Below are 21,241 nucleotides of genomic sequence, written 5' to 3'. Positions count from 1 at the left end.
AAGTGAATGGTCTCTTGAAAATGAAGTTTTATTTGCACATTACTGTATGTGGACTGTGCACAGTGCATAATTACATTCATACAACAGAAACAGAGAGCATTGAACTCTCAGCGGGTAGAGTTCTACAGTTCACGTGTTGTTTCGATTTGTCAAGAGATGCTTGAAAGGTTCTCAAGTGTAGCATCAGATCAAATTGTCTAAACTGAAAATATTTTGAGGGGCAGCTGCTTGTCATCTTCAGGTGCAGATGTGGCTAGTTGTTATGGCTTGTCACTGTATACACCAGGTGCTAGAAAAATTTTTACGTGCTTTACTTCAAGATCTAATAAAATCGGTAATTTTTTTATATAGAAGGCTGTGGATTGCTGTGTTATAAAGGTTAAATTACATGTTTGTATTGTTCATATCCAGAGTAGGATGAACACCAGGTTGAGGAAGTTGAAATAAAGTTTGAGAGACAAGAACCTTTCTGATGGTAAAACCATAAGAGGCAGGCTGACAGACAAAATGATTGATGTACTACAGCAGTATTATGGGATGGCCATTAGAAATAATACTAGGATTTGTCAACCGATGAAAAACCGGTACACCACCTTTCCCCTCCTGGACCTGATTCATGGTGCAATTACCACAATGCCCAGTACTCAAACAGTTCATACAGCCATAAACATTCTATCCCAGCAGCAGTCATGGATATCATAAAACCTATTTATAGACACCTGGCAAATCGTGAATTACTGAAGAGGTGTCTGCATGGTCAGATTCGAAATCCTAATGAGTCGTTCAATATCGTATTTACTCGAATGTAAGCCACACTTTTTTCGGTTTTTGTAATCCAAAAAACCGCCTGCAGCTTAGAATTGAGTGCAAAGTAAGTGGAAGCTCTGAAAAATGTTGGTAGTTGCTGCCACAACTAACTTCTGCCGTCGAATATATGTAGTGCTACACAGGCGTGCTTTGCAGGCACAAAGATAAATACTGGCGCCAAAACCTTTGCGTCAGTGAAAAAATTTTAGAAAAGCTGGAAGACAAGCTTTTTTGTCTGCCCTGAATTTCGACCACTGCATTTTTGTACATTATCCAACGAAGTAAATAGAAATTCTGTATTGTTCATCTTCAAATGTAGCAGCCTTTCAAATATTCATGGCAATAAAAATAAATTTCTTTACAAAAAAAATACCAACAATGCACAAGGCAAGAATTGTTGCATCAGTTGATACGCTGGGACTCATCAAGATTTCATGTAGCGGCATCTGTTGCTTCGTGGAATTTTGTGGAGTGCATTATAGTGCCAAATTCAAGAGGAGAGTTATTTCTTTTGTGGAACAAAGTTCCAATCATGCTGCAGGTCTGCGATACGGGATTTATGAGAGCAACGTCAGGCAATGGCTACTGCAAAGAGACAAATTATTTGAATGTTGAAGTAGCAGGAAAGCATTTAGTGGGCTAAAGTGTGGCCAAAATCATGCACTAGAAGTGATTTTAAATGAATTTGTTAAGGAACAGCTCAGAAACTCCTGCCTGTGAACGCTGAAATTTTAAAAATTAAGCCACATTAAATTTCTAGAGAGCAAAAAATCAAAAATTTTAAGGCTAGTCGCAACTAGACTGATCTGTTTATGAAGTGCTGAGGTTTTTCACTTCGGAGGCGAACTTCGGTTGCACAGAAGCTGCCGAAAAATGATGAAAAACTTGAGGAATTTCAGTGCTTCATAATTAGGCGGCTCACAGAATACCTTCTTGGCCAGGTAGGAAATGCTGACCAAACTCCCATATATTTTGACATGTCATCAAATTATACAGTTGATGCCAAATACAAAGAAAGAAATAAATGTTCTTACATCAGGGGGTGAAAAACAGCGAATGCCCATCCTGCTTGCTTCCACAGCAGATGGACACACATTACCCCCATTCATAGTTTTCAAGTGAAAGACTTTACCGAAATCGGAAGTGTTTCCAAAAACTGTAATTGTACGAGCAAACGAAACTGGGCGGTTTTCGGAGGACATGGTGCTTGCATGGATTAGGTGTGTGTGGAATCGTCTTCTTGGTGCAATGCTTGGTTTACGTGGTCTGTTGGTATTAGATGTGTACGCAGGCCATACAACAGCTGCAGTAAAACGAAAATTAGAGGAAATCAAAATGGATTTGGCAGTAATTCCAGGCGGGATGACGTCAATTCTGCAACCACTTCACGTCTATTTGAATAAACCATTTAAGGACAAGCTTAAATGCAAGTACACAGGCTGTCTTTCAAAAAGCGACAGACAACTGACACCAACAAGATGTGTAAAACACACAAGTTTGTCACAAGTGTGACAGTGGATTTATGATGCATGGAAGTGTGTTCAAAATCTGACTGTGCAACAAGCTTTTAAAAAATGTTAGATATCCAATGCACTAGATAGTATGGAGGACGATGCTCTGTATGAAGAAATGAGCAACAAAGACTCAAGTGATAGTGATTCAGAATCATGACTGATATTTTAAACATTTCGTATGAGATGTATTACAAACCTAATAAAATTTTGTTTTAAATTTTGTTTAATTTCTAAGTTGTTGCTACTCTGCATTGCGCAGCATAGAAAAGCATGGAGAGGTGCATCAAACCAGTCTATGGACTGAAGACAACAACAACACACTCTGCATTTCTACGTTCTGAATTTTTTCCTACCTGTGACAAGATTAGATTAGATTAATACTAGTTCCATGGATCATGAATACGATGTTTCGTAATGATGTGGAACGAGTCAAATTTTCCAATACATGACATAATTAATTTGACAACATAATTAAGTTAATATAACAACTTTTTTATTTTTATTTTATTTTATTTTATTTTATTTTATTTTCCCTTAATTTATATCTAAAAATTCCTCTATGGAGTAGAAGGAGTTGCCATTCAGAAATTCTTTTAATTTCTTCTTAAATACTTGTTGGTTATCTGTCAGACTTTTGATACTATTCGGTAAGTGACTAAAGACTTTAGAGGCAGTATAATTCACCCCTTTCTGTGCCAAAGTTAGATTTAATCTTGAATAGTGAAGATCATCCTTTCTCCTGGTATTGTAGTTATGCACACTGCTATTACTTTTGAATTGGGTTTGGTTGTTAATAACAAATTTCGTAAGAGAGTGTATATATATATATATATATATATATATATATATATATATATATATATATATATATATATATATATATATATATATATATATATACTGAGAAGCTACTGTGAATATCCCTAGATCCTTAAATAAATGTCTGCAGGATGATCTTGGGTGGACTCCAGCTATTATTCTGATTACACGCTTTTGTGCAATAAATACTTTATTCCTCAGTGATGAATTACCCCGAAATATGATGCCATATGCAAGCAATGAGTGAAAATAGGCGTAGTAAGCTAATTTACTAAGATGTTTATCACCAAAATTTGCAATGACCCTTATTGCATAAGTAGCTGAACTCAAACGTTTCATCAGATCATCAATGTGTTTCTTCCAATTTAATCTCTCATCAATGGACACACCTAAAAATTTTGAATATTCTACCTTAGCTATATGCTTTTGATTAAGGTCTATATGTATTAATGGCGTCATACCATTTACTGTATGGAACTGTATGTACTGTGTCTTATCAAAATTCAGTGAGAGTCCGTTTACAAGGAACCACTTAGTAATTTTCTGAAACACATTATTGACAATTTCATCAGTTAATTCTTGTTTGTCAGGTGTGATTAATATACTTGTATCATCAGCAAAGTGAACTAACTTTGCCTCTTCATGAATATAGAATGGCAAGTCATTAATATATATTAAGAACAACAAAGGATCCAAGACCGACCCTTGTGGAACCCCATTCTTGATAGTTCCCCAGTTTGAGGAATGTGCTGATCTTTGCATATTATGAGAACTGCTTATTTCAACTTTCTGCACTCTTCCAGTTAGGTACGAATTAAACCATTTGTGCACTGTCCCACTCATGCCACAATACTTGAGCTTGTCTAGCAGAATTTCATGATTTACACAATCAAAAGCCTTAGAGAGATCACAAAAAATCCCAATGGGTGGTGTTCGGTTATTCAGATCATTCAAAATTTGATTGGTGAAAGCATATATGGCATTTTCTGATGAAAAACCTTTCTGGAAACCAAACTGACAATTTGTTAGTACTTCATTTTTACAGATATGTGAAGCTACTCTTGAGTACATTACTTTCTCAAAAATTTTGGATAAAGCTGTTAGAAGCTAGATTGGACAGTAATTGTTGACATCAGATCTATCCCCTTTTTTATGCAAAGGTATAAAAATAGCATATTTCAGTCTATCAGGGAAAATGCCCTGTTCCAGAGAGCTATTACACAGGTGGCTGAGAATGTTACTTATCTGTTGAGAACAAGCTTTTAGTATTTTGCTGGAAATGCCATCAACTCCGTGTGAGTTTTTGCTTTTAAGCAAGTTTATTATTTTCCTAATTTCAGAGGGAGAAGTGGGTGAGATTTCAATTGTATCAAATTGCATAGGTATGGCCTCTTCCATTAACTGCCTAGCATCTTCTAATGAACACCTGGATCCTACTATATCCACAACATTAAGAAAATGATTATTAAAACTTCTGACTTTTTGTTCGTAAAATTTTCATTCAATTTGATGGTAATACTGTCTTCCTGTGCTCTTGGTTGACCTGTTTCTCTTTTAATAATATTCCAAATTGTTTTAATTTTATTATCAGAGTTGCTGATTTCAGACATGATACACATACTTCTGGATTTTTTAGTAACTGTTCTTAATATAGCACAGTAGTTTTTATAATGTTTGATAGTTTCTGAGTCACTACTCTTTCTTGCTGTCCGATACAGTTCCCTTTTGCAGTTACAAGATATTTTTATATCCTTAGTAAGCCATTGTTTGTTACATGGTTTCTTACGAGTATATTTAACTATTTTCTTGGGGAAGCAGTTTTCAAATGCATTTACAACAGTGTCATGAAATAAATTATATTTTAAATTGGCATCAGGTTCATGCTACACCTCATCCCAGTCTAACTGCTGTAGGCTTTCCCTGAAATTTGCAATTGTTAAATCGTTGACTGAACGTACTACTTTGGAGGACTGTTTAGTACTGCTGAATGGAGCTCTGTCATATATTGTAACTAGCTGTGCACCATGATAAGAAAGACCATTCTCAACAGGCTGAGCATTTATCTGGTTAAATTTATCTTGGTCTATAAAGAAGTTATCTATCAGTGAGCTGCTATCCTTTACCACCCCAGTAGGAAAGTCAATAACGGGTGTCAGGTTGAAAGAACCGAGTAATACTTCAAGGTCATTTTTCCTATTACCCTCTTTCAGAGAATCTACATTGAAGTCCCCACAAATAATAATTTGCTTCTTCCTGTCTGACAGATAGCACAACAAGGAGTCCAGATTTTTCAGAAATAGATGAAAATTTCCCGATGGGGACGTATATACAGTTACAATTATAAATGTGCCTTTATTTAATTTAAGCTCACAGGCACATGCTTCTATATGTTTCTCTATATAAAACTTTTTTGTTTCTATACTTTTTGCACAATGATAACTTTTGACATATATGGCAACTCCTCCTTTCTCCATATTTGGTTGCTAATAGGAACTTTTATGAATTGTGAATCACATACACCATTCTCTTCACCATAAGAATAATATGAATGTAAACATTATACCATGTATTCTTTTGTGTTTGCTGCTATTGCATTTAAATCCTATCTCCCTAATAAACTACGAAACTAGAGTGAGACAACAGCCAACACAGAAGAATATACAAATCATGTCATGTTTATATTCGTATTATTCTTACGCTGAATAGTGATACAGTCAGAAGTGAAGCACGGCAACTGACTAGGTTTTTAAATCTAAGATGACACTAATTTAGGTGCAGAATGTAATGTACTAAAGAGGCGTCTGCAAAGATTTTCAAACGGAGAAAAATTTTCGCTAAACTCTCGCTCAGAACATCTCCTATCATATGCAGTCTATTATTTGGTTCTTGTTAATCATTATCAAAGAAGCAGCAGTGTAAGTAACAAAAATAGCAGTCTCTTGCCATTGTTTTGCTAATGAGAATTCCTCTTCTTCTTCTTCTTCTTCTTCTTCTTCTCCCCCCCCCCCCCCCCCCCCCCCCGCTCCCATTCAAGTGGTGGTAGTGTGCACGAAAGCAAGCCATGCGGCGACAGGTCGTGAATACTCATTATCAGAATGTTACAAACAATGCATGACACAGTACAGTAATGCATTTTCAGCATAGAGTGACGTAAACACGTATAACAATGAGAACGGCACTTATCAGATCAAAGCAAAATAAGCAATTGATTCAAACCAGACAAAGCATGTGAAAAAGGAAGGGTACCTGTATAAATACGGATGGACTGTCTGACGCATAGCAATGGGTACCTGGTAAAGCTTAACTGCTAAGCTTACAACTCGAACCAAACTACTGTAGCTGTATCTTCATCCATTCGACCAAAATTGTGTTTCATGTTACAATGGACCAACTTTGTTTTGATTTGGAGTTGCGGTCTTATACTTTTCTCTCCCCTTGAATTTCAAGTCTCAGATTTCAAGTGTAGCTTAGATTCGAGAATTTTTTTTTCCCTTTATTTCGAGGCTCATTTTTCAGGCATGGCTTAGATTCGAGTGCGGCTTAGATTCGGATAATACGGTAATCTTATATGGACTCACTTACCATAAAATGTTTTTGTTGGAATGAAGACACTAAATAGGGGGTCAGTGATGCTGTTATTGTTGCTTTTAATGATGACAACTTTGGTAGGGTGAAAGTGCTACAGCATATGGGAATTAATCCAGGAGCAAACTGAACGGATGGACAAGGTTTGCATTGATAAAGCAGAGTAGGCAGCACAGTTGGCCACTAAAGAGTCTAGAAAGAATAAAAGAAGAAAAAACTTGGAAAAAGATCAAGATGATGATATACCATATGCTGCAGGGTGCTTCTGAATGACTAAAAATAAAAAAATTAAGCATATATTAAGTTAGTTACAGTCTTTTGAAACTTTGGAAGCTGCTCCTGAAAATTTACATTTTCTTTTGCATTTTTCCCTAAATCTCAGGAACCACTTCGAGTAAAGTATTCATATTTTCAGGGAGTAATAACATACATATCCTGAGTCTACTGAACTAAAAGAAGAACATACTGTTATGTACAATTAAAATTATGTAGGCTAACGTACAAGAAAAGTACACAAAATTTTAACCGTGTGACTGAAATGCAATTATTGTAATTCAGTAGACTCAGAACATACAGTTTAATGCCCTATAAAAGTTTCATGTCAATGGTTACAGTGGTTTCTGAAATGCAGGGAATCCAAGTCACTAAATTTAATATTGTCGGGATAGGGCGTTCCAACTCCCCTTAAAGAACTGCATTTTTAACTATCAGCTGTATAGAAAACCTTTATTCTATACTGGTTTAAGTTACTCAAACCATCATCACTAGAAGAAAAGACAAATACTTTAGATGAAAAAGCAACACATTAATATTACAATAACACATAACCAAATGTAAGTTCCATTCATCCCACTGACACAAACAATGATTTGGCACTAAATGTGAAACAGGTTTTGTATCTCTGTAAAAGGACTATCATGCCTCCCAAAGGCCCATTATATTATCTCACTGAAGTTGCCTATGAATTGAATTGTTCATTTCATTGACGTCATGGCATGTCCACAACATTTACTAATCTAGCTTCGAACAACAGACCAGAGCAGCCATCCAAGATTAGCTGCTTGGGACAATGCTTGTTATGCCTCTTCTCGCATTATTCAAAGAGGTTGTACCTATGATACAGGTATCTGTACTGTTGAAGCAGGTAGTCTACTCCACTGTGTCAAACTCCATGTTCAACTTCTTTAGTGTTTCCTCATAATAGTGACACCTTCTCTTTTCCTTTAGATGCTGAATGTGGAGGAAAACTGAAAACCAATGGGATAATATATCATTTTAGCTGCCTGTCTATACCAAAGGCCTCAGTGTTAAAATAGATGAAAAAATATTTTTGCATAGCTTGGTGTAATTGCTTGCATTAAAAGTATTTATTTTCAAAGCAAGGGTCCAAACATTTCTGTGTATTTCATCAGTGGGAAAACATTTACCTACGTCAATGAACTTATGAAGTTCATATGATGGACACAAAAAACGAAAGACAATATAATTAACATTTCATGAATTTCTACTAACACTTTTGTAAGACAGATTTATAATAATCTTTATAAATAAATTCATAACTATTAACTACAAATAAACACTCTTAAATAGAAAATCATTCAAATCTGCTCATCAGTGATATCACTTCTTAGTTAATTCATTGATTTGAGCTCGAAAAAATTGCTAGAAAAAATTTGTTAGATTTAAAACAACTATTGCTATGGAAAGAATATTAGTAATACCTTTCACATAAAATTCTGCCAATAGGCATGTATAAAAGTACAAAAAACTACCCTAGCTTTTGGAACTATTTGCTCCTTCTGTGGTGAGAAAATAGGGATAGGTTGACGGGAGGGGAAGAAAAAGAAAGCAGGTCTCTGAAACCCCAGGATGAGAGGGAACCACCTATGGTGCGAATTAGGGGAGACAAAGTTGAGTGGGTGAGATATTACTTTGACCTGTTAAGAGAACTGACACAAGGGGCTAACGTCTTAGCTCTATGTCTACATCTTCATCTGCACTCTGTGAACTGCTGTGACATGTATAGCAGAGGGTACATCCCACTGTACCAGTTATTAGGGCTTTTTTCCATTCAATTCACATATGGAGCATGGGAAAAATGATTGTTTAAATGCTTCTGTTGCATGCTGTAAATAATCTAATCTTATCTTCATAATCCCTATGGGAGCAATATGTAAGGGGTTTTAGTATACCCCGAGACACATTATTTAGAGCCCATTCCTGAAACTTTCTTAGCAGACTGCCTCGAGATAGTTTCCATCTACTTCAAGTGTCTGTCAGTTCAGTTCCTTCAACATCTCAGCGACACTCTTGCATGGGTAAAAAAAAAAACTGCGACCATTCACACTACCATTTTCTGTATATGTTCAATATCCCCTGCTACTCTTAATTAGTACAGGTGCCACACATTTCAGCAATATTCTTGGATGTGTCACATGTTGTTGTTGTGGCCTTCAGTCCTGAGACTGGTTTGATGCAGCTCTCCATGCTACTCTATCCTGTGCAAGCTTCTTCATCTCCCAGTACTTACTGCAACCTACGTCCTTCTGAATCTGCTTAGTGTATTCATCTCTTGGTCTCCCTCTACGATTTTTACCCTCCACACTGCCCTCCAATGCTAAATTTGTGATCCCTTGATGCCTCAGAACAAGTCCTACCAACCGGTCACTTCTTCTGGTCAAGTTGTGCCACAAACTCCTCTTCTCCCCAATTCTGTTCAATACCTCCTCATTAGTTATGTGATCTACCCATCTAATCTTCAGCATTCTTCTGTAACACCACATTTCGAAAGCTTCTATTCTCTTCTTGTCCAAACTATTTATCGTCCATGTTTCACTTCCATACATGGCTACACTCCATACAAATATTTTCAGAAACGACTTCCTGACACTTAAATCTCTATTTGATGTTAACAAATTTCTCTTCTTCAGAAACTCTTTCCTTGCCATTGCCAGTCTACATTTTATATCCTCTCTACTTCAACCATCATCAGTTATTTTGCTCCTCAAATAGCAAAACTCCTTTACTACTTTAAGTGTCTCATTTCCTAATCTAATTCCCTCAGCATCACCCGACTTAATTCGACTACATTCCATTATCCTCGTTTTGCTTTTGTTGATGTTCATCTTGTATCCTTCTTTCAAGACACTGTCCATTCCATTCAACTGCTCTTCCAAGTCCTCTGCTGTCTCTGACAGAATTACAATGTCATCGGCGAACCTCAAAGTTTTAATTTCTTCTCCATGGATTTTAATACTTACTCTGAATTTTTCTTTTGTTTCCTTTACTGCTTGCTCAATATACAAATTGAATAACATCGGGGAGAGGCTACAACCCTGTCTCACTCCCTTCCCAACCACTGCTTCCCTTTCATGTCCCTCGACTCTTATAACTGCCATCTGGTTTCTGTACAAGTTGTAAATAGCCTTTGACTCCCTGTATTTTACCCCTGCCACCTTTAGAATTTGAAAGAGAGTATTCCAGTCAACATTGTCAAAAGCTTTCTCTAAGTCTACAAATGCTAGAAACATATGTTTGCCCTTCCTTAATCTTCCTTCGAAGATAAGTCGTAAGGTCAGTATTGCCTCACATGTTCCAACATTTCTACGGAATCCAAACTGATCTTCCCCGAGGTCGGCTTCTATCAGTTTTTCCCGTCTGTAAAGAATTCGTGTTAGTATTTTGCAGCTGTGGCTTATTAAACTGATTGTTCGGTAATTTTCACATCTGTCAACACCTGCTTTCTTTGGGATTAGAATTATTATATTTTTCTTGAAGTCTGAGGGTATTTTGCCTGTCTCATACATCTTGCTCACCAGATGGTAGAGTTTTTTCAGGACTGGCTCTCCCAAGGCCGTCAGTAGTTCCAATGGAATGTTGTCTACTCCCGAGGCCTTGTTTCAACTCAGGTCTTTCAGTGCTCTGCCAAACTCTTCACCCAGTATTGTATCTCCCATTTCATCTTCATCTACATTCTCTTCCATTTCCAGAATATTGTCCTCAAATACGTTGCCCTTGTATAGACCCTCTACATACTCCTTCCACCTTTCTGCTTTCCCTTCTTTGCTTAGAACTGGATTTCCATCTGAGCTCTTGATATTCATACAAGTGGTTCTCTTTTCTCCAAAGGTCTCTCTAATTTTCCTGTAGGCAGTATCTATCTTACCCCTAGTGAGATAAGCCTCTACATCCTTACCTTTGTCCTCTAGCCATCCCTGCTTAGTCATTTTGCACTTCCTGTCGATCTCATTTTTGAGACGTTTGTATTCCTTTTTGCCTGCTTTGTTTACTGCATTTTTATATTTTCTTCTTTCATCAATTAAATAAAATATTTCTTCTGTTATCCAAGGATTTCTACTAGCCCTTGTCTTTTTACCTACTTGATCCCCTGCTACCTTCACTACTTCATCCCTCAGAGCTAACCATTCTTCTTCTACTGTATTTCTTTCCCCCATTTGTGACAATTGTTCCCTTATGCTCTCCCTGAAACTCTGTACAACCTCTGGTTTAATCAGTTTGTCCAGATCCCATCTCCTTAAATTCCCACCTTTTTTGCAGTTTCTTCAGTTTTAATCTACAGGTCACAACCAATAGATTGTGGTCAGAGTCCACATCTGCCCCTGGAAATGTCTTACAATTTAATACCTGGTTCCTAAATCTCTGTCTTACCATTATATAATAATCTATCTGATACCTTCTATTATTTCCAGGATTCTTCCATGTATACAGCCTTCTTTTATGATTCTTGAACCAAGTGTTAGATATGATTAAGTTCTACTCTGTGCAAAATTCTACCAGGCGGCTTCCTCTTTCATTTCTTTCCCCCAATCCATATTGACCTACTATGTTTCCTTCTCTCCCTTTTCCTACTCTCGAATTCCAGTCACCCATGACTATTAAATTTTCGTCTCCCTTCACTACCTTAATAATTTCTTTTATCTCATCATACATTTCATCAATTTCTTCATCATCTGCAGATCTAGTTGGCATATGAACTTGTACTATTGTAGTAGGTGTGGGATTCGTGTCAATCTTGGCCACAATAATGCGTTCACTATGCTGTTTGTAGTAGCACTCCTATTTTTTTATTCATTATTAAACCTACTCCTGCATTATCCCTATTTGACTTTTTATTTATAACCCTGTATTCACCTGACCAAAAGTCTTGTTCCTCCTGCCACCGAACTTCACTAATTCCCACTATATCTAACTTTAACCTATCCATTTCCCTTTTTAAGTTTTCTAACCTATCTGCCCGATTAAGGGATCTGACATTCCATGCTCTGATCCGCAGAACACCAGTTTTCTTTCTCCTGATAACGACGTCCTCTTGAGTAGTCCCCGCCCAGAGATCCGAATGGGGGACTATTTTACCTCCGGAATATTTTACCCAAGATGACGCCATCACCATTTAACCATACAGTGTCACGTTAGTGATTTGTAAGCCATCTCCTTTGTAATCTGATTGCATTTACCTAGCATTCTACCAGTAAACTGGAGACTGCTACCTGCTTTGCTCATGGTTGAGACTACATGATTGCTCCACTCCATGTTCCTACTAAGTGTTGCATCCAAGTATTTTGTATGAGTTTACAAATTCCAATTATGAATCACCAATGTTATATTCATAGGGTACTTTTTTTAAAAGCGAGCTGACTGTTGTCACAGTGGTTTAAAATCTAATCAAGATCTGACTGAATATTTGTACAGCTTCGTTCAACCTCTGCTTCATTGTAGGTAACTGCATCACCTCCAAAAAGTCTGTGTTTATTGTAACAGTGTCTGGAAGATCGTTAATATACAACATGAACAGCAAGGGATGCAACACACTTTCCTGGGGTACAGCCAAAGTTATTTCTACATTTGTCAGTGATGGTCCATTCAAGATAAAATTTTGCATCCTCCCTATCAAGAAATCCTGTCATACTGAGTCAAATGCTTTTCGGAAATCAAGAAATACTGCTTCTGCCTGACTGCCTTGATCTATGGCTTTCAGGATGTCATGTGAGAAAAGTGCGAGTTTAGTTTCACGTGTTTTGTTAAAGACACCTGATTACGTTTGAGTTCAGAATATGATTTAAGACTCTACCAAAAATGTATGTTAAGGATATTGGATGGTAGTTCTGTGGATCACTTCTGTTACCATATTTATAGACAGATGCAGCCTGTGCTGTCTTCTATCTACTGGGCACAGTTTTTCGTCCAAGGGATCTATGCTAGATTTTAGTTAACAGAGGGACCAACTCAACAACAAATTGGCTATAGAATATGAAAGGAATTCCATCGGGACCTGGGGCTTTGTTAAACTTTAATGACTTCAGCTGCTTGTCAACACTGCTGACACTAAACCTGTTGAACTCATATTTTCAGTGGTATGAGAATTAGTATGTGAAATGCTCAATCTGTTTAGTACAGTTTCTGTAGAAGAAGGAATCAACAACATTACAGTTTTTGTGGTGTTAATGATTACAGGTGTTGAAAGGAGTGATAAGGAAGATAGGAAAACATTTTACTTAGCAAGTATGACAATTCTCAGTATGTGAACAGTCAGAATTGAACATTCATCATCTTTAGACGCATACATACCATGTTGTGAGGAATGGGAAAGTCTCACTGTGGTTCGGTAGCCATGTAAGCAGATTGCTACAAATGCAGAGAGAGCTTTGTCACTGATTTAAACTAAGTCAAAGCTCTTCATAAAGCTGAAATGAGAACTAGAGGAGCAACACACGAAGTGTTCAATGGATGAAAAATCTGTTGATCTGACAGAAAAATTGTAAGAAGTGTTGATCTTAATTCTAGCCACTAAATGGAACAAAACCATCTATAAACTAAAATGAAAGATAACAGAGAAAAGACCAAGATACTTTCTTCAGTATTTGAAACTGCTTTACTTAAGTCTTGTAGAATCAACAACCAACTAAAATCTCTTAAGAGGAAAGATACAATGGGATACTTTTTTTTTTTAAGTTATTGTATGTTGCTGGAGCAAGAAGAGTTCCAAATGATTACAAAAAGGTGCAGATTATTTCCATTTTCAAGAAAGTTTATCACACATGCACATAATTACAGGCTTATAACGCAGATGTCAGTCTTTTCTAGAATTGTGAAATGTGTTTTAAACTTACATTTTTTTTTCTTTTAAGGAGAGAGATTTCTGTCATAGGGAAAAGCATTGATGTCGGAAACAGCAGTCTTCCTAAACACACCTCACTCTATTAAATGAGATCCATGAGAGCCAGAAGGCAACACATAATGACCCTCAGATTGACATGAGTTTCCTGACTAGTTTAAAATATTTTTTTCTGTTCTGCACTGTTGTATAGTGAACAAAATATGAGCTTAGAGTATATTGCTTCTGTTGTGTCGGTATCTGGGCCGACACTGTGAAGTTGAGATGGCTGAAAAGGCAAGCTAGACTAACGCAGACGGGCGTGATGTACTGGAACAGGATACTTAATTAATGTTAGGAAGAAAAGTACGGAGCAGGATTAATACTTATCTTTAATATCATTGTGGTACATCGATCTTGACGATACACAGGAGACTTTAAGTACAATCACTGTATGGCTAATGGCGCCTTGCTAGTTCGTAGCCATTAACTTAGCTGATGGCTATTCTGTCTCTTGTGCTAATGAGAGAGAAAGGCTTCGTACATCTGGTCGGTAGCTAGGTTCTCGTACAACTGGGCGGTAGCTAGGTTCTCGTACAACTGGGCGGTAGCTAGGTTCTCGTACAACTGGGGCGAGTCCTCTCTCGTATCACGAGACCTGCCTTGGTGGTGGCGCTAGGTCTGCGATTACACAGTGGCGACACGCGGGTCCGACATGTACTAAATGGACCGCGGCCGATTTAAGCTACCACCTAGCAAGTGTGGTGTCTGGCGGTGACACCACATTCCTCCCCCGCAAATCGGCGAACGGTCGTGTGATAAGGCTTCCGCCCGCCGTGGGGAGGACCACATGTTGACGTATGCGATGAGGTGGGGAGCCTAACAACAGGCGAGGCTGTGCCACCCGCACCCGGCCATCCGGTCCGAGGGGAGCTAGGAAACGCCTGAAAAACTAGTCCAGGGTGCACGTCAACATGCGGTGTATGCGCCCGTAAAGAGACAGGAGGGACCGAAGGATCAACCTCCATTGCGTCGGGGTAGCCAACGCGCGATGACGTCATGTGGTCCGGAGCGGGCGGGAGTTCCATGGCGGAGGACAGCTGGTCACGGGAAGCGATCGGCGGCGCGTGACCCTGGGAGGCGCTTGGCGGCTGCAACGAAGCGTCGAATGCGGGCGGCGCCGGCGGGAGAACAAGCGGCGGCGGCGGCTGCTGCTGCGGCGGCGGCGGCGGCGGCGCGTCGCCATGGGGCAAAATGGAAGGCATCGTCGGTAACACCTGGGGATGAGGCGAGCCAGTAGATGGGTCCCCAGGGCGCTGACCGGACGGCACCGTCGCTGAAAGCAGACGGGGAGCGGCAGAACCCGAGCGACGACAGAGGCGCAGCTGATTGAGATGCCGACGCACCTCACCAGAGGCCCCGAAAACCAAATACATCGCGCGGCCGAGGCAGCGAAGAATGCGCCCTGCGAGCCAACGCCGTGAACCGCGATAGTTGCGATAAAATACAACGTCGCCTGGAGCAAAAGCAGGAGTCTGCCGCTGCACAGGAACCTGATGCGGCGGATGCAGCAAAGACATCAAGGTGCGATGAGGACGACCGTGGAGCAACTCAGCCGGCGAGCGACCATCTCGGGGCTGAGAGCGATACGAAGACAAAAAGAGCAACAATGCGTCCTCCCGAGAATGCGACTCTTTCAATTTCAACATCTGTGACTTGAAAGTCCGGACCAATCGTTCAGCGGCACCGTTGGACTGAGGCGAAAACGGCGCGGATGTCAGATGTTGAATACCATTGGACTGGCAGAATGACTGAAATTCTGCGGACATGAATTGTGGGCCATTGTCGGAAACAATAGTCTGCGGAAGACCTTCAATGCAAAAGATAGCAGACAACGCTTGGATGGTGGCGGAGGACGTCGTGGAAGACATCCGGACAACAAAAGGAAAATTACTGAAGGCGTCGACCAGAACCAACCATCGAGCATTCCAGAATGGACCAGCAAAATCAATGTGCAAGCATTGCCAAGGGGAAGTGGCTTTTGGCCACGCAAAGACTTTCCGCGGCGGTGCGGATTGTTGTTCGGCACACGCCGGGCACGAAGAACACATATTCGTAATCGCAGCATCGATTCCGAACCAAGTACAGTGCTGACGAGCAAGTTGTTTCGTTCGCACTATACCCCAATGTCCTTGGTGAAGAAGCCGTAAAACAGAGGACTGTAACGAACGTGGGACCACGACTCTGGACTGATCATTATCAGAACGCAACAACAAAACACCACGTCGAACAAAAAGTCTCTCCTTGTGAGCAAAAAATCGGCGAACCAACGGATCCTCGATCCGTGACTTTGACAAAGGCCATTGTGTAGCAACAAAACGTAAAACAGTAGCAAGGACAGGGTCAGCAGCTGTGGCTGTAGCGACACGACGAAAATCAATCGGAAACGATTCGACCACTTCATCGGTTTCCGAATCAATGAACATGCAAGCAAGTTCGGAAGAATCGAATGCTGGATCCTCAGCAACAGGCAAACGGGACAACGCATCGGCGTTTCCGTGCTTAGCAGTGGACCGATACAAGATATCGTAGCGGTACTGCGAGAGGAAAATAGACCAGCGAATGAATTTCTGCGCTGTACGTGGAGGTACAGGCTTGGTCGGATGAAAAAGCGATGTCAAAGGTTTGTGGTCTGTGATGATGGTAAAGTGACGACCATACAAGAAATCATGGAACTTAGTAACACCAAACACGAGAGCCAAAGCTTCTTTCTCTATCTGTGAATAATTTCTTTGCGCAGACGAGAGCAATTTGGACGCAAAGGCAATAGGGCGATCATGGGAGCCAACTTTGTGCGCAAGCACAGCACCGATCCCGAAATCCGATGCATCTACCATCAACAAAAGGGGTTTCTGGGGATCGAATGGCGTAAGGCAAGTATTAGAAAGCAACGCCGATTTCAACTGGCGAAAGGCGTGTTCACATTCCGTCGTCCAGACGAACGGAACACCTTTACGGCGTAAGCGATGAAGCGGAGCTGAAATGGAAGAGGCATTGCGCACATATTTATTGTAATAATTAATTTTACCCAACACACTCTGTAGCTGTTTCACATTTTGAGGGGAAGGCAATTCTTGTATGGCACGGAGGTGCTCTGGACTCGGATGTATGCCTTGGGCATTAATGACATGTCCCAGGTATGGTAAGTCACGAGCAAAAAACACACATTTGTCCTTCCTCAAGCGAAGACCATTTTGCCGCAAGACCTGAAATAATGTTCGTAAATTCGCAAGATGATCTTCTTCTGTCTGTCCGGAGATCACTATATCGTCCAGATAGTTTGCTGCAGTAGGGACCGACGCACAAATAGTTTGTAAATATTGCTGAAACAAGGCAGGGGCGGATGCACACCCGAATGGCAGTCTTTTGAAGCGGTACAATCCAAGATGCGTGTTAACCACCAATACGCGCTGGGATTCGTCGTCCACCGGTATTTGCAAGTACGCATCGGCTAGGTCCAACTTTGAAAAATATTTTCCCGGGCACAGTTTAGCAAAAAGATCTTCCGGGCGGGGCAAAGGAAAAGTAGCAGTCACTAGCTGTGGATTCACTGTGGCCTTGAAGTCCACGCAAAGTCTCAATTTTCCGGAAGGTTTTGGCAAAATTACTAAGGGTGAGGCGCAGAGAGAAGCTTGCACACGTTCAATTACACCCTGTGATTCGAGATCGTGTAACGTTCTTGCGACCTCATCACGCAATGCGTGGGGAACATTGCGCGCCCTGAAAAATTTCGGTTGCGCGTTTACCTTCAGTTCTAAATGTGCTTCATAGTTTTTAGCGCAACCTAAGCCCGGTGCAAAAATGTCTGCAAATTCGTCACACAGCCGAGAAACACTGTCGGTAGGCACAGTCTGATTCACGGATAGGACCTGATTTACAATAGACATGTTAAACAACCGAAATAAATCGAGACCAAACAAGTTCACTGCAGAAGAAGAACGAAGAACGTAAAATGACACAAGTTTTGTTTGTCCCTTGTATGTTGCAAGAAGGCTGCACTGTCCTAACACAGGAATTTTCTGTCCGGAATATGTAGTTAGCTTAACATTTGCGGAACGCAACAGAGGTTTGCCCAGTTGTTTGTATGTGTCATGATTGAGCAATGAAACTGCAGCTCCGGTATCGAGCTGGAATGGTATCACTTTGCCTTCAAAGTCTAAGTCCACAAAAAGTTTATTGTTCTGCTGACGACAAAAGCGACTGTTTTGTGCAATTGGAACAGACACTGGTACAGAATCACTTGCTAATTGACGTGATTTCCGGCGACGTCGACGCACAGTTTTTGTGGGACGAACACAGCTACTGTTAGAGAAAGTGTCACTGGACGAAGTGGAATTAACGACATGAATGTCCATAGGCGAAGGTCCACGAGCCTGAGTGTCCTTGGTTCGATTCCGGCGCGAAGCAAAGGGCCTGGAATGATTGTGATTGTCTGATCTGAGCTTTTTCTGGCAAACACTTTGAACATGTCCTTTCTTATTGCAGAAAAAGCAAATAGCTTGGCGTGACGGGCAATGTTCACGCGAATGTCTAGTAGCACACCGCGGGCACGATTTCACTACATTTGTGGGCTGGCGCGGCACACGTGGCTTAGCGCGTGGCGGCAGCTGTGCGGACGTGCGCGAGGCCCGGTTACCGGGCCGCGCAGCGCGTCCAGCGGGCCGGTTAATGTTACACACGGCTGGCGAAGTTTCAAAAGATTCTTGAGCACAGTCAAGTGTGTCCTGTCTATCCAATATGTCTATCACTTGTTGAAGGGAGGGATTAACTAGTTTCAAAATTTGCTCCCGTATGCGAACATCAGAAACGTTCTGTGCAATTGCATCACGCACCATTGTATCTGAATAAGAAAGACCACAGTCACATTCAAAGGCACAGTCCCTAGTAAGTCCTTGCAATGTTGCTACCCACTCCCTATTAGTTTGACCGGCCGTACGTTTTGTACGAAAGAACGTATACCGTTTTGCAACCACATTAACTGTTTCTTTGAAATAGGCATCTAATGCAGACAAAATTTCCTCGTAGGACAGAGTTGCTACGTCGCGTCGGGGAAACAATTTCACTATCACACGGTATGTGGACACACCGACACAAGAAAGCAAAAACGGCTGCCGCTCATTACCTTGAATTCTGTAGGCTGCTAGATGAAAGTTGAACTGGCGAGACCACTCGTGCCAGGTCTCATCGGCTGCCACGTATGGTCGAAAGGGAGGTGCAACAGCGTTCAGTGGCAGCGGTAGCGAAGAAGCGGCGGCGGCCGCATCGGTTTGAATGGTACGTTGACCCTGGACGAGCTGTCCAAGGGCATCCAGTAACGCCTGCGTCTGCTGATTCTGCAAGCGATAAAATTCGGACAGTACATCTGGGGAATGTGGCGAAGCCATGACACAATTAAATGTAAGCAATCAGAAAGAACACTTTAAATCGTCGCCAATGTTGTGTCGGTATCTGGGCCGACACCGTGAAGTTGAGATGGCTGAAAAGGCAAGCTAGACTAACGCAGACGGGCGTGATGTACTGGAACAGGATACTTAATTAATGTTAGGAAGAAAAGTACAGAGCAGGATTAATACTTATCTTTAATATCATTGTGGTACATCGATCTTGACGATACACAGGAGACTTTAAGTACAATCACTGTATGGCTAATGGCGCCTTGCTAGTTCGTAGCCATTAACTTAGCTGATGGCTATTCTGTCTCTTGTGCTAATGAGAGAGAAAGGCTTCGTACATCTGGTCGGTAGCTAGGTTCTCGTACAACTGGGCGGTAGCTAGGTTCTCGTACAACTGGGCGGTAGCTAGGTTCTCGTACAACTGGGGCGAGTCCTCTCTCGTATCACGAGACCTGCCTTGGTGGTGGCGCTAGGTCTGCGATTACACAGTGGCGACACGCGGGTCCGACATGTACTAAATGGACCGCGGCCGATTTAAGCTACCACCTAGCAAGTGTGGTGTCTGGCGGTGACACCACAGCTTCAGTTTATATTTGGTTTTAGAGTTTAATATTAGATAAAACTCAAAATATAATTCATGACGAAGGAAACTGTAACTTCAGGAGCATTCCAAGAGAGCGTTACAGGTTCTTCCACATGAAAGTGGAGATAAAAGATCTTTTGCAGTGTATGTTTCAGTAACTGAAAGCATGTATGAGGCTGCAGTAGGCAAGTGGAAATGATTTGTCTGTTGTAGTGATTTATCTCTACACTCAAGAGGGCAGTGAACTGGAGCACCATCATGTAGTATTAGCCACATCTCTCTTCATACCATGAAAGGCATGTCTTTCTAGCAGGGGAGGCAGGGTCACTCAGTGAGGCATTGTGGAGTGTGAATGGTCCAACTAGGTAGTTGCCACTAATCCCTGCCCACACATTGAGGCGGAACTGGTGCTGATGATTTGCTGCCACTGTACCATGGGGATTCTCCATTGCTCACAGGTGAATGTAATGAAGGCTGGCAACACTGCCCCTCGTAATGACAGCCTCATCTGTGAATAGGGTGGATGACAGAAATCCCAGCACTATAGTGACTTTTGTTGCGATGAATCAGCAGCAAAACCATTGCCATGGAAGCAAGTCCATAGGTAACAAAGCCACTCATGTTGTAATACAGCTAGTGGCAGTTGTTGTGTAGACTGTTCCAATGGCTGTTGAGCTTACTCCATGCTAGCAGGCTACCTGCTTGATGCTGATAGTGTGGTCATTGTGAAAGGTCTTTTACCTTCACCCTGAAGTGACTGCACCTCCTTTGGCACACATTTCCAGCCATATGTGCATATGATCTTTTTGTCTCCTCATCCTGTCAGGGATTGTTTTTTTGCAGTTTGTCCTCATTTAAATAAATCACCCTATACAGGAGTCTCCATGAGGCAGTTCATGTGTGTTATGTTATATGAAGAAATGCCACAGTCCCTGAAAATTGTAGGGAAATGCTACATGATCATTTAACCATTAACATAAATGAGTGTTGCGTATTGTACATATCATCATCATCATCATCATCATCATCATCATCATCATTAGTGTTGTGCCGAAAGGCAAGTTTTCACATGGTAGTTCTTCAGGCTGTCCAGTCTTCTGCCATCCTCTTCAGGTCTGCATAATTTCCTCTTCCCTTTATGTCGTCTATTGTCTTGTATCTCCTTCTTCCACTCAGTCTTCTCCCACAAACCAATCCTTCCAAAGCATCTGCTAGCAAGCACTTCCTTCTCACTGAATGTCCCAACCATTTCTTTTTCCTTTCCCTACAACATTCAGCAGACATCTTCTCTTGCCAAACCTTTCCAATACTCTTTCATTACTCACTCATTCCATCCAGCATATTTTCTCCATTCTCCTCCACATCCACA

General features: G+C 40.9%; 1 protein-coding gene across 1 annotated transcript in view; it reads left to right on the top strand.

Annotated features, from left to right (window-relative positions):
* Positions 1-21,241, top strand: part of LOC124804893 (centrosomal protein of 135 kDa-like) — a 412,291-nt gene that overhangs the window by 345,638 nt on the left and 45,412 nt on the right. The gene's annotated exons all lie outside the window — the stretch shown is intronic.

Source organism: Schistocerca piceifrons, chromosome 7 (assembly GCF_021461385.2).
Source record: "Schistocerca piceifrons isolate TAMUIC-IGC-003096 chromosome 7, iqSchPice1.1, whole genome shotgun sequence".
Lineage (NCBI taxonomy): Eukaryota > Metazoa > Arthropoda > Insecta > Orthoptera > Acrididae > Schistocerca > Schistocerca piceifrons.
The sequence above is the reverse complement of the archived record's forward strand: the minus strand, read 5'-3'. Positions and strand labels throughout refer to the sequence as shown.